The sequence below is a fragment of the Pelodiscus sinensis genome, chromosome 2 (genome assembly GCF_049634645.1).
Source record: "Pelodiscus sinensis isolate JC-2024 chromosome 2, ASM4963464v1, whole genome shotgun sequence".
Classification (NCBI taxonomy): Eukaryota; Metazoa; Chordata; order Testudines; family Trionychidae; genus Pelodiscus; species Pelodiscus sinensis.
Window position 1 is genome coordinate 18325415 of NC_134712.1, and position 13751 is coordinate 18339165.

At 45.2% G+C, this 13751-nt stretch overlaps 1 long non-coding RNA gene across 1 annotated transcript in view; it reads right to left on the reverse strand.

Annotated features, from left to right (window-relative positions):
• The window catches only part of LOC112545870 (uncharacterized), a 57715-nt gene that overhangs the window by 9574 nt on the left and 34390 nt on the right, over nt 1-13751 (reverse strand). The window contains exon 3 of the long non-coding RNA XR_012901223.1: nt 2042-2164. This is a non-coding gene — a long non-coding RNA (uncharacterized LOC112545870). The remainder of the gene's footprint in view (nt 1-2041; nt 2165-13751) is intronic.

The following is a 13751-nucleotide window of genomic DNA, read 5'->3' on the forward strand; positions in this document are numbered from 1 at the left end:
CTCTTCCTAAACTCATCCTTGAGCACCTATGTGCCCAAATGATTGTTCTAGTGTACTTTAAAAGGTGGCTGAATTTCAGAAGAGAAGAAGCCAGCTTTGATAGATGTTTGCATACATACCTTCCCTATTTGGCTGCTACAAGATTTAATCGTTAATTATCTACAAAGTGCTTTGAGGTCCTAAGATGAAAGGAACTTTAATGTGATTAATTGGTATTATATTCATGCCTAGAAACCTCACTCAAAGCTCCTGTGGTGCTAGGCACTGTACAGACATGTAACAAAGGCAACATCTGCCACAAAGTGTTCGTAACCTATATGACAGACAAAGCCCAAAAGGTGTAGCTATAAGCGTCAAGTATAATTTTGGTATTTTTGCACATTTATTTCCCAGTGCCCTGCCTATTTCTTGACCTCTGTGCAGTTAATCTCCAAGTATTCCCATTTCTGTTCTTAGCTACATGGTCCAGAGTATGACATCCATTCCAACAAAGATCATGATTATCAGGTGGAAGCTGTTATTTTCTACACAACAGTGGGACATGTTTTCCCAAGTGTGACAGGGAGCAGTCACAGAAGACCTCTTCGGATTGTTCCCTGGTGTGCTGATCATGCCACTGACACCCACCTTCTTGCTATCAAAGGCTCTCCACCTCCCAGTCCCAATGCACCAAATCCTCTGGTTTCCCCCAGACAAGGCACAGAGTTGGGGTTACCGCCCTCCCTGAGGAGCAATGAAGGCACTGAACCACTTCAGCTCTGGGAGACTGCAGCTCTAGGGCACAGCACCCAAGAAACGAATCCCCAAACGGGACCAAAACCCCAAATAAATCTGCCTTTCTCTGTGCAAAAATTATACACAAGAAAACCTCAAGAGTCTGTTCACGCTCTTTATCAATGAAAGAGATACACACACTGGTTGTTCCCTCCAGGTAACAATTACTTACTTCGGGCCTGATAGAAAATGAAAGCAATTTTATATTAAGTACAAACAGTAGGATTTAAGTGGTTGCAAGTGAAAACAGACATCAAAGTGACCGAGTTAAAATGAAAAGAAAATGCATAGATAGTGCTAATTCACTAAAAAACTTATTGCAAGCAGATTCTTATCTTAATGAGCTGTTCTTGTTCCAGGCATAATCTTCAGGTCAGAAACTCTTTTACTTTGACACGGATCCGTAGCCCTTTGTATCTTTTCAGAGTTTTGCCAGACCAGCTAAAGAGAAAGGTCTGATAGCTTCCCATTGCTTAAACAGACTTTTCTCCAGGGTGGGAATCTTTTGTTCTACATCCCCTCCTACCATGAAAAAATACCAGGGTCAAAATGGAATCCCAATAGCAGGTAGAATGGTCACATGTCTTCCTAGGACCAAACTTACAGGACAAAAACAGGACTTACAGGACAAAAACAGCTGTTTATAATCATTAAGTTGATCACCAAGTCATTAAGGCTTGGGGGGCACCAGTAATGGCTCTCATTAGTACATTTAAAACTAAACAGTCTCATACTTCATATTACTAACTTTACATGCAAGAATGATGCATGCACCAAAATAGGATGTACAGATCCAGCAGTTTGTCACATTAAAACTGATGGGTTATATGAGCTATTTTGTTTAAAGCATTTCCAAGTTATGCATATTTTATTCATAAGCCAAACTTCATAAAGCATGGGGACACCATCACACCATAAGAAATTAAATATTTTGTCTCCTATATACCAACAGCAGCCAGAGACTTTCAGTCAAAGGGTCATTGAGTTTTGATTACGAGAGCAATAACAGGAATGAACATGAGTGAAGACAGTGTATTTGACACATTGCAACTAAACTGGTGACTGATTTCAGGAGGTGGTGGTAGGCTAATAATTTAAAGGTGCCGCACTCAGAAAACCATAACAAGCATGTCTAGGCTTCCTTCAAGAGTGCAGAGTGACACACACACAAAACCAGTCTTCAACTTGACTAGCAACAAGCATGGAGAATACACAAGAACATCCTGAAACCTGCTATAAAATAGAAACACCAGGAAGGGCACTCTACCGTATTACTCATTCCAGTAACATATGAAGCCATCTGTCCTTGGTTTTCATCCAAAACCGAGCAAACATTGTTTGAAAGGCTGGCAATTCTTTTCAGCCAGTGTTGATCTCATGGTGAGCAAATCTGGGCAGATATAGAGAGTTGAGTCAAAACCATGTATATTTGAGGTAACATCAGTGTATAATCAGGGAAAACAACTGTATTTGATTTCAAGTTTTGTGGGTTTGTAGGACTCTGAAAAAAAAATCAAAGAGTGAAAGTACATGCAAACTGATATGAATCAACAGAACCCCTGAGAGATGAAGTTACTTCATTAACTCTCCTTATGCACCTCAGCTTTCCAATGGAGACAATAACATATAAATCATGATGCAAATATGATTGTAAAAACTGATTGCCCTACCCACCCTGCTTCATCTCTAGCTAGAGGGGGTAAATGCTATGGGAAGACAGCTATAAAGAAACCATACACGATTATTCCATTATTGCAGTATACACTGAGTGTGTGGGTGGGAATTCTTCATTCATTTCCATCATGCTGCCCTGCTTAGCTTTGCCCTCTCCCGCCTATTCAATACATTGCTCTTAACACAATTAAAGGACATAACAATGCCTTTAACAGAAGTTAAAAAAGCAGGACCAGAAATAATGATTATGGAACAGTTCAACCAATACACAGCTGATGTAAAACAAAACAAAAAAGACTCACCCTCAACCCCCAGGTCCTTGGTTGCTGCTCTTTGCATTTCCAGCCTTATCAGATGTGAATTTATGTTTTATTCATATTTTTAAAGAGCATAATAATTAGGAGCTGTTTGAATACAGAAGCACACTGGTTCCGGCCACAAGCTTTACCAAACTCCTACTCCTCCCTGCATTCCAGGATTAGGGCCAGGGCATAAAGGACTCCTTTATCACAGTCCTGCAAAATTATAATATATGGGCCTTGATCTGGGCCTGATTTTTCACTCATACTACTGCAGTTTAAAAGCAGCTATATATCATATTTATTACTAGAAGATGTATCCAAGGGCTCAGGCCCTTAACACAATTAATTTTGAGGTTTTGGAAAATAAAATGTACATGCTTCATTTAAATCATTGTTCTGGGGATGAGGGGTTCAGTATGTAGGCTGCCGTGCTGGGGAGAGAGGACTGCCCCAGCCCTCTCTCACTGCAGTAGCTTGGGGCCAAGTGAGAAGCATCTCTCGGTGGTGCTGCAGCTCCAGTGGGCATAATTGGGGAGGGGTCAAGAGCAGGTTCAGGTTTGGCTGGGTGGGGGTCATGGAAGGACCACCTTCCCCAGCAGCGGAAGCTCTGGAGCAGCTGCAGGTTGGGTACCATAGCTGGAAGGGAGGTACCCCTTTCCCTGGCTCCAGCATGGAGCTACCATGGACGGGGGGAGGAGAGAGGAGAGGAGTAGGGAGGTGCTGGCCCCTGATGGCCCAGTACAAAGTTTCTGCAGCAGCTCTGTGCTGGGGCTGGCAAACAGAGATTTCATGCTGAACACCTGCCCCCTGAGCCTCTTTCAATATTCACTCGGTTACGTTAAATGTTGAGGACTGTACTTGAGTTGGTGATTCTGTCTCTTTTCTATTTGGTTTTTATGAGAAGAAATCCCATCCATTCCGGGCACATCCCGTTTTCCTGGCACAACCAAACCCTTACGTTGCTTTTAAGTTATGAGAGATGCAGCTGTATGCCAAATTTGGCAGTCCTCGCTCTGCCAGTTTAGGAGGAGTTCTCGAATACGCACTCTTTCAAATACATAGGTTATCAGTTGAAAGCCTCCTGAGATAGTCTGCTGACAGGGAACACAAGCTCTCTGGCTCCCTCTATAGGTGCTGTTACATGTGAACCAGTTCAATTTGCCCATTTGTCCCATGTGCCAAAGATTTCTTTGTGTTGTGGAAGGAACATGCTTTGAACTGGCTAAGTCAAGGGTTCTCAAACTTGTGATACCACGACCCCCCTCTCAGTTGCTCGCGACCCCCCTCTAAGTTGTTTGCGATCTCCCTCTAAGTTGCTCGCGACCCTCCTGGGGGTCGGGACCCACAGTTTGAGAAACACTGGGCTAAGTATATATCTGTGTGGAAGGGTAGACAAGAGTGTGAAATGGTGCCTGACATTCTCTATGCTGGGATACTCTAATGGTAGAGTCAGTAGGCTCAGCCTGGGAAATCAAGCCCAAGGTGGACAAGGATTCTTATACGTCTTATGGCTTGTTTCAAAGTAATAAGCCATTATAGGTAGAGGCCGAAGGCAAACTGTTGTGGGTATAGTGAGAAGGACACAAGGACTTATTCCTTTCTGTAGCCCTGTGGGGTTCGGAGGGGCTCCTTCCCCTCAGGGTCAGTGGGTGGCCACTCCACCCCACTATACATCGCTCAGTTCTTGCGGGGGATCAGCTGTGGTGGCCACCCCTAGAGTAGTGCCCAGCCCAGCGAGCAGTCTGTAATAACAGTCTTTAAACACTGGTCCTGGTTCAGGGCAGGGCAGCAACCACCCACAAACCATCCTCCAGTCCGCCCCTGGTTCCAGACGGGGCGGCAGGTTACCAAATAAACAGTTCTAAGGCCCGTCACTGGGTCAGGGCAGGGTAGCAGGGAAACAGTTTTAAGCCCAGGCCCTGGTTCAGAGTGGGGCGGCAGGCAAACAAATAGTTCAAGGCCCTGACTTTGGTTCAGGGCAGGGTAGCAGGAACATAAGAACGGCCGTACTGGGTCAGACCAACAGTCCATCCAGCCCAGTATCCTGTCTGCCGACAATGGCCAATACCAGATGTCCCAGAGGGAGGGAACACAACAGGTAATCCTCACGTGATCCCTCCCCCGTCACTCATTTCCAGACAAACCAAGGCTAGGGACACCATTACTACCCATCCTGGCTAATAACCATTGATGGACCTCACCTCCATGAATCTATCTCCAAATTAGTCCCCATCATATTATATGTGTAGTTGGGATTATTTTTTCCAATGTGCATTACTTTATATTTATCAACATTAAATTTCATTTGCCATTTTGTTGCTCAATCACTTAGTTTGGTGAGATCTTTTTGAAGTTCTTCACAGTCTGCTTTGATCTTTACTATCTTGAGCAGTTTGGTATCATCTGCAAATTTTGCCACTTCACCATTTACCCCTTTGTCTAGATCATTTATAAATAAATTGAATAGAATGGATCCCAGGACAGACCCTTGGGGGAGCCCACTAGTATCTCTCGCCACTTGGAAAATTTATCATTTATTCCTACCCTTTGCTTCCTGTCTTTTAACCAGTTATCGGTCCATGAAAGGACTTTGCCTCTTACCCCATGACAACTTACTTTACTTAAGAGACTTTGGTGAGGGACTTTGTCAAAGGCTTTCTGGAAATCTAAGTACACTATATCCACTGGATCCCCCTTGTCCACATATTCGTTGACCCCCCTCAAAGAACACTAGCAGATTAGTAAGACATGATTTCCCTTTACAGAAACCATGTTGTCTTTCCCCCAACAATAATCTGTGTGTCTGAAAATTTTATTCTTTACTATAGTTTCAACTAATTAGTTTCAACATGTGTGTGGAGCCCTCTGCACAGAAGGAATTTCGTCCCCACTCAGCATTTCTCCCCTCTCCTGAGACTAGCAGGCTGTAGGCAGCTCATCCCATTCTGTGTGTTTCCTGCCTGAGAGCCTGATTGGAGGAGTGATTGCATCCTACCTCCTTAAATCAATGAGGGTCACTCAGCCCCAGAAGGAATCAGTCTGGCCTGATTCCCCGACTCCACTACCTCTCAGAGGGTATGTCTACACTACAGCGCTAATTCGAACTAACAGCCGTTAGTTCGAATTAACTTTAATAGGCACTACACATGCAAACCGCTAGTTCGAACTTATTTCGAACTACTGGAGCGCTTAATTCGAACTAGGTAAACCTCATTCCACAAGGACTAACGCCTAGTTCGAATTAAGTAGTTCGAATTAAGGGCTGTGTAGCCACTTAATTCCAACTAGTGGGAGGCTAGCCCTTCCCAGGTTGCCCTGGTGGCCACTCTGGGCACAACCAGGGAAATTCTTCTGCCCCCCTCCCGGCCCCGGAGCCCTTAAAGGGCCACGGTCTGGCTACAGTGCCCGTGCCAGGTGCAAGCCTGCCAGCACCCAGCCAGCAGACCCTGCACCTGGCACGGCACGAGCCAGCCACCCGCTGCCACCCAGCCTTCCACCTTTTCCCGGGATCATGCTGGTGGCTCCCAGGAGCCTGCCCAGGGCCGCAAGAGGCGGGCGCCCGCCTGGTCTAGTGCAGAGATCGTGGACCTCATCCAGGTTTGGGTGGAGGCCTCCAATGTCCACGACCTCCGCACTAGGCACAGGAAAGTGGCTGCCTAGGGCAGGATAGCTGCCAGCCTGGCCACCAAAGGCCACATGCAAACCTAGGAACAGGTTTGCATGAAAATCAAGGTGGTCCAGTGAGACCCCCGACCCTGAGCCCTGAGCTTAGAACATAAGAACATAAGAATGGCCATACTGGGTCAGACCAAAGGTCCATCTAGCCCAGTAGCCTGTCTGCCGACAGTGGCCAACAATAGGTACCCTGGAGGGGATGGACCGAAGACAATGACCAAGCCATTTTCTAAGCTGAAAAGTCCCAGTCTCTTTAGCCTCTCTTCATATGGGACCTGTTCCAAACCCCTGATCATTTTAGTTGCCCTTTTCTGAACCCTTTCCAAGGCCAAAATATCTTTTCTGGGGTAAGGAGATCACATCTGTACACAGTACTGAAGATATGGTGTACCATAGTTTGATACTTCCCCTCCTCCTTCTTCCCCTGGCTTCCCCCTTCCAGCTCCCTCCTCCCAGGTTTCCCCCTCCCCTCTCCCACCCTCTCTCTTCCCTTCTCCCACCTCCTTTTCCCAGTCTCCCCAGAGGTTAATCCCCCCCCCCCCCCCCCGTTTTGTTAAATAAAGAGAGTTTCTATTTTTGAACACACGTGTCCTTTATTTTTTACATCAGGAAGGGGGGCTAGGGAGGGGTAAGTGGAAGGAGGTGAGGGAGGAATGGGGTATGAGCACCCGATGGGGAGGACTGGGGTGGCTCTGCAGGCTTCTCGGGGTGGAGCCGGGCTGATGGCCGAGTGCTGTGATGTGCCAAGTGTGGGCACTCAGGGCACTCCAAGTCAGGAGTGCTTTGCTGTCCCTCATCGAGGTAGACAAGCAAGTAGGGAATCCTGAGAACTGTCTGTCTGGGGTGGGGACTGGGTCCCTTTAAGCACAGCCCTCGGCTAGCCTGAGACAGCAGCTCCACACTCTAAGTCCTAACCTGATGCCCTGCCAGCACTGCTTCCAGCCATCCTTAACCTCGGTTCAGGGTCCACTCAATGTGGACATGCTAGTTCGAATTAGCAAATGCTAATTTGAACTAGTTTTTAGGTCTAGATGCACTAGTTCGAATTAGCTTAGTTCGAATTAACTAATTCCAATTAAGTTTGTTCGAATTAGTGCTGTAGTGTAGACATATCCAGAGAGATCAGGGGCAAGTAGTGGGATCTTATGGCTTCTGGCTCAGGCAGGGAAATCAGATAGGGAGAAAGGGCTGTGTGAAAACATTTAGGAACCTCAGAACATGTTCACCAACCTGAACCTGGCCTGGCTTTGTGTGGGTTCAAGGCTTGATGCATGTATTCCACACAGTTCTAATCACTATTATAATTCTGCTTTTCCTGGCCTTGTAATTATGTCACATGTTATTCCCCCATGTTACAGACTAAATCCTTAAATGCATGCTTTCTAAGCAGCTTTTGTATAGAAAGGAGTGATTGTATAGAATTAGTATTAACTAGTTTCACTATTATTAAACGGAGAATTAAAGCTTTCAAGAGTTTCCACCACAGCGGTGGTTGCTACACAACTGTTCTCCAATGCTCCCATCATCAACAACAGCCATCATTAAGAGTACAGCTAAAAAGCTGAAGAAAAATGCATAAACTGTTCTATTATAACCCACTCTCCTAACAGAGCCCTGCATTTAAAATCTGGTAAGAATGTCACGAATAGGAAGTGATTTCCTATATGAGAATGCAATTGTTCAGTCATCATTTATATAGCAGCCCAGTGTCTGTGAGTCTGTAATGCTGAAATGCTGGCTGTTCCCTCTGGGCGGCCCGTGCTGCATGGTGAGTGCAGGGCCCAAACGGCTGCTTGTGCCGCTTGCTCCCCCGCGGTGGCCTGGCTGAGCAGTGCAGAAGTCAGCTGAGCGCCACGGTGGGAGGTGGGGGGGGGCAGGACGATGACGTGCGGCGTGACAGCGGCTCCAGGCCCCGCCCCCTGGCCGTGAATATCACTGCCCCCCTTCGCCTCCCGCCGTGGCGCTCGGCTGACTTCTGCACTGCTCAGCCAGGCCGCTGCATGGGAGCAAGTGGTGCAAGTGACCTTTTGGACTCTGCAGTCCCCCGAGTGAGAGGCAGGAGGGGGAGGAGAAGAGAAAGAGAGAGACGGAGAGAGAGGCAGGAGGCGGAGGAGAGCTGAGGGAGGAGGGGAGGGAGGAGGAGAGAGAGACGGAGAGAGAGACCGGAGGCTCAGGAGAGAAAACCGACATGGAGGAGAGACCTGAAAATTCTGTCTTATGACGGGCTAATTGGCTAGTAAATGAAGAAAGCCCCAACAGTTAGACTGCAAAAGGCAACCACACACTGTTTGTTCTGGATTTGAGACATCAAATTAGCTATTTTTCTGACCTAGCCTCATTGTTCATACAGCTAATTTGATGTCTCAAATCCAGAACATGCTGTTTACAGTCAAACTGCACAACCCCCTGCTACTAACACAGCAAAGAACTTCAAGAAATGCACATATATAAGCACATGAGCATGCCCATTGACTTGTTATTTGGTGTTCCAGGATTTCAAATTGGAGACTGAGGGTATCCAGAAGTTAGTCACTGTGGATGAAATTTACCCTTCTGTGGAGGGCTGGCACAACACCTATTCACCACCAAGTCCTTCATTAGTCTGGGCTAGTAATATATAAGCTATGTGATATTGCTTCTGTTCTTTGACTGTGTGTCTTAGGCAGTGGTGGGCAACCAAGGCTGGGAATGGGATGCATCAGTGCCCCTCCTTCAGCTCAGTGGACCACAAGATTGTTGTAACCAAGATTGTTGTGATAGGGCAGTTTTGCTAACTGCACTTGCGTAGCTAGAATTTGCAGGATGCACCGATTGACCCATGGCAGTGCTCTGATTGGATGCAGAGTGTGTCTCTCACAATCAGTGTTGTGTGCAGCATTCACCTCATGTCACATGCCCTTGCATGTCACTTCATTCATACTGGTAGGGAAAAAAATCCATGTGAATGGAAACCCGTAGACTCTGGCAACCTACACATAGGCAATGGTAAACAAAATGTCTTGCAGGCCACATATAGAACCCAGATGGGCCACATGCAGCCCTTGGGCCACACGTTACCCACCACTGTCTTAGGTACCTAATCAACTCAATGTAAAGAGCCAATTGTGAAATCTACAACTATTTAGCTGACCTAGTCTCATTGTTCTCCCTGTGGGTCAGAGGACAGAATAGGCCCACTGCTCTCTTGTATATTGAGAGAGACAACTAAAAGGAGGCTACCTAGAAGGGGATGGTCTCCACCAGGTGGAAAATATGTCCAAAACACTCCATATGATGAGCAAGTCAGCTATGTCCATATCAATTTGGTTGCAACCCAAGTTAATAATAACCACGCCATCCATTTCCCACAAGGGCAGATGCAACAAGTATACTACTGATGTAGCAACAAGTATACTACTGATGTAACCCCAACAAAGAGGCTCTATGGAAGAGAAGACATCACCACAGCCACATGGAATGCAAAGACATTCCAGCAAATATGGAGGCTGAAAGAACTCATGTATGAAATGGATCAATATACCTGGCACCTCCTAGAAATCTCTGATGCGATCAAATATCTAGCAGGCTTATTTCCATCCATATAAAGGCAGTACAGTTCAATATCACAGTAGTACAAGTCTACACTGTTACAACAGATGATGATAATGAGCAAATTGAAGATTTTTACAATCATCTCCAAGACATCATTGATAAAGTGCACAAGAAAGATGTCCTGATTGTACAGGGAGACTGATATGCTAAAGCGGATACTGACGCACAGGCAAATTGGCAAGATTATTGTGGTCCTTTCTGTAATGTGGTAACCAATGAGAGAGGACAGAGACTTTTGGAGTTTGCCAGCTTAAAAAATCCAGTTCTTGCAAACACATTAGGAGTACGTGAAGCATCCTGAGGATTAATATGGTATGCACCTGACAGTCTCCACCACAGTCAGATCGATTACATCATGTTGCAAAACTAATTTCTTTCTGGGATCAAAATTGCTAAAACAAGAAGCTTCCCCAATGTTGATATCAGAAAAGATTACAACCTTGCAATGCTAAACTTTTGGCTGTGGCAAAGGAAAATCATCAGGCCAAAGTTCACCAGAATCTAGCTTGACTTAGGAAGACTCAGAAACCCAGTCATTCCCAGCAATGATTAGCAGAAAATTTGTCCCACTGCTTGCTGTAGAGGAAGACACAGAAACAATGACAAACAATTCCAATGCTGTAATGAGAGGGGCAGCAGTGGGACGCACTGTCAGATGACACAACCTTGAGTCACAAATGAAATACTGCAAATGTGTGACATTAGAAGAGAACTCAAGAGAGACAAGAACAGCACTGAGGGCACTGATAAATACAGAGCAATTGTCAGAAAGATCAAGAAAAGAATGAAGGTGACCAAGGAGATATGGATTGAAAAACATGCTCTATAATTAAAAGAGGGCATCATTAATAAAATAGGAAATAAGCCTCCCAGGTTGCAAGAGATCTGATAACGGAAAGACAGACCAAAGCCAATGCAATTCCTGACAAGGAAGGGAACGGTCTTACATAAGAAAATGATATTATCAATAGATGGGTAAACTACTGCTCCAATCTATACAACCACCACACAAAAGGAGATCCTATTGTCCTAGACAGCCCACATTCGGAGGAAGGAGACTTTCCAGTACTACATGAAGAAGTGGAGACAGCTGTGAAATAACTCAAAAATGGAAAAGCTACAGTTCTTGACAACATCCCAGCCAAACTGATGACATTCGGAGGGGAAATAGTAATAGATGAACTCACAAAGATCTGAAACAAGATCTGGCAGACAGCTGATTGGCCCTCGCTGTGAACAAAGTCACAAATCATCACTCTGCCAAAGAAAGGCAACCTTCAATTGTGTCAAAATTACCAGCTATAAGATTACTTAGCCATCACAACAAATTGATGTTGAAAGTCATTTTGAACAGACTGAAGCCACAACTGGAGAATATCATCACTGAAGAACAAGCTTGCTTTCATGCTAGAGGAAGTACCATAAAACAACCTTTCTACTTTCTCTGAGAAATACTTATAACATCAGTAGGACATCTACTATGTCTTTGCTGACTTTAAGATAGTGCTGGATAGAGTATGGCATGAAGCTGTCTGGGCAGCTATAAAGAAATACAGTTTGATCATAAGTTTTTCCTCAGTATTAAACAACTGTATGCCAAGGCCAACAGTGTAATTCTCATCAATGGCTGAATAAGAGAGAGGTTTTGAACCACTGTTGGAGTCCAGCAAGGCTTTCACCCACTCTGTTCTACATCCACTTGGAGTCCATAATAACTGATGCCCTAGAAGTTCACATGTGCACTGTCATGACTAGCCAGGTAGCAATCAGCTAATAGAAATGCAGATAGGGATTTCAAACTGGGACAAAGGAATTTTTGTTTTTTCCCTCCTTTGTCCCTGGGCAGTTGACTCTTCAGATACTGAGGGAGACAGACAATATGTCTCTCTCCAAGAAAAGACTCTTCACTATCTGTAAGTAGGGTAAAGTTTAGATAAATCTGTTAGGTTTTATTGTTTTATGGTTTGGGAATGGGAATCTGATGTCTGTGCATTTAAAAAGGGTTTTCTTCTCCTTTGTAACTAAGTTTTTGGCCTATGGGACCAATTGGTGACTTTTCCATCTAGTCATTATGCTTGTAACAGGAGTATTGTGGTGATAATAAAAGTTCTTTCTTTTTTATTAACCTGATATTGGTTCAGTTCTGTGTCCTGGAAAATCTGTCTGTGGGATCTGCATGCTTCTGACTAGAGGATAGCAGTCACAGACTGCAGTTTCTATTTTCTCTTTCTTTTTCAAGCTCTTTGGAGAAAAGAGTTTGGGGTGCCCTGGGGTTGGTTACAAGTGTCCTCTCCTGTTTGTGGGTTCAAAAGCATTTGATGGTGGCAGCAGATTTTTATCCCCAAAATCTAGGGGTTTTTTAGGATTTTGGGGGGAAGTTTTATACCAAAGCCTGGAAAGATAAGGTTTTGGGGTAGTTTTGCATTCATCATGCCAAAGTGGGGAATCAGCCTTGACATGCACAGTCCGTATTGAGAGGCGAACAATCTCTAATTTTTGGTTCGCTAATGACATTAACAGGTTGGCATGTAGCAACGATGAACCTGCCAACCTTGTGAAATGATTGGATGAAACCTCTGCAAAATATAGCATGAAATCAGTGCAGCAAAAAAGCTGATAAACACATGTGACAAGATCAGCTCACCTATTGCTGTCAGTAGACAAGAGCTGGAGACAGTGAAACAGTTCAAGTACATAGAGGCAATCATCACAGAGAAAGGATCAAAGTCAGAAATTCTGTCAAGGAGCACTGGCAAAGCTAAGGTCAATTTGGAGGAACAAGAAGGTCTCCTTGGAATCCAAAGTGCTACACATGCTGGTCAGCTCCATTTTTTCTATATGCATGTAAGACATGGACCCTTAAAGAAGAACTTCAATGAAAAACACAGGTAGTAGAGATGAGATACCCAGGCTTTTGCAGAAGTATCTCCTACTTTGACCATGAGACTAATGAAGGGGTCTGCAACATCATAACCCTGTCCACTGGGTCATATGAAGACTTTCCTGATGACGTTGAAGAAGCACAAGCTGAAGAGATATGGCCATGTACCAAGACCATCTGGCCTATCCAAGATCATCCTCCAAGGAACAGCACAGGGGAAGAGGAAAAGAGAGTGACAGAATAAGAGATGGATTGACAACATAAAAGAGTGGACAGGAATTGACTTCACGGAGAGTCAAGCAGTAACATAATCATCAGGGGTGGAGACAATTGGTTGATTGCTCATCATTGCTGGTGCCCCAATGACCAATGCAATTATGGAAGCGATAGAAGAGCTAACAACCTCCCTGGGCTCCCTCCTAGGCAGGGCGAAAGGGGGTCCCACCAGTGATTTAAGGGAGTCCACAGCTCTGGCCACCACTTTGCTGGGCCCCAGGGCTATTGTTCCCTCTCCCCCCTCCCATCAGTGGGCCTGGGGATTGATGATGATGATGAGACTCATTGAAGTATTATGCCACACCCCTGAGTGAGACAGTAAAACCAATCTACCTGGTGGTGCAGACAGCACTCTGTTAACAGAAGGGCTTCTCCCATCAACACAGCTACTACATCTCTCGCAGGTGAATTAACTACAAGGACAGGAGAAGCTCTCCCATCAGTGCAGTAGTGTCTTCCTACAGCAGCATTTTAAGTGTAGCCCTGCCCTAAGTAAGACTCTTATGTCAAGTTTCAGGGCTCGCAGAACAGGCAGGTTGGGATTTTCAGGAACATTCCCCATTGGCCATATCCTTCTA